Below are 1,209 nucleotides of genomic sequence, written 5' to 3'. Positions count from 1 at the left end.
GTTTAACTGGTACTTTCTAGAGGAAACTGGTACTTTACACTTTAACTGGTACTTTCTAGAGGAAACTGGTACTTTCTAGAGGAAACTGGTACTTTACAGTTGTAACTGGTACTTTCTAGAGGAAACTGGTACTTTACACTTTAACTGGTACTTTCTAGAGGAAACTGGTACTTTCTAGAGGAAACTGGTACTTTCTAGAAGAAACTGGTACTTTACAGTTTAATGGTACTTTCTAGAGACTGGTACGTTCTAGAGGAAACTGGTAGTTTACAGTTTAACTGGTACTTTCTAGAGGAAACTGGTAGTTTACAGTTTAAACTGGTACTTTCTAGAGGAAACTGGTAGTTTACACTTTAACTGGTACTTTTCTAGAGGAAACTGGTACTTTACACTTTAAATGGTACTTTCTAGAGGAAACTGGTACTTTCTAGAGGAAACTGGTACTTTACAGTTTAACTGGTACTTTCTAGAGGAAACTGGTACTTTACACTTTAACTGGTACTTTCTAGAGGAAACTGTACTTTCTAGAGGAAACTGGTACTTTCTAGAAGAAACTGGTACTTTACAGTTTAACTGGTACTTTCTAGAAGAAACTGGTACTTTTACACTTTAACTGGTACTTTCTAGAGGAAACTGGTACTTTCTAGAGGAAACTGGTACTTTACACTTTAACTGGTACTTTCTAGAGGAAACTGGTACTTTCTAGCGGAAACTGGTACTTTCTAGAGGAAACTGGTACTTTACAGTTTAACTTCTACTTTCTAGAAGAAACTGGTACTTTACAGTTTAACTTCTACTTTCCAGAAGAAACTGGTACTTTACAGTTTAACTTCTACTTTCTAGAAGAAACTGGTACTTTACAGTTTAACTGGTACTTTCTAGAGGAAACTGGTACTTTCTAGAGGAAACTGGTACTTTTACAGTTTAACTTGTACTTTCTAGAAGAAACTGGTACTTACACTTTAACTGGTACTTTCCTTGAAGAAACTGGTACTTACAGTTTAACTGGTACTTTCTAGAAGAAACTGGTACTTTACAGTTTAACTGGTACTTTCTAGAGGAAACTGGTACTTTTAGCTCCTGAGCAGAGGAAGTACGACGCTGCCGGACCAGAAGGTACCTTCTGGTACCTTCAAAAGGCACCAGAATATTCTCAATAGAAACACTGTGCATTATTATATATATATATATATATATACATACACACAC

Source organism: Blennius ocellaris, assembly GCF_963422515.1.
Source record: "Blennius ocellaris genome assembly, contig: SCAFFOLD_277, whole genome shotgun sequence".
Classification (NCBI taxonomy): Eukaryota; Metazoa; Chordata; class Actinopteri; order Blenniiformes; family Blenniidae; genus Blennius; species Blennius ocellaris.
The sequence above is the reverse complement of the archived record's forward strand: the minus strand, read 5'-3'. Positions refer to the sequence as shown.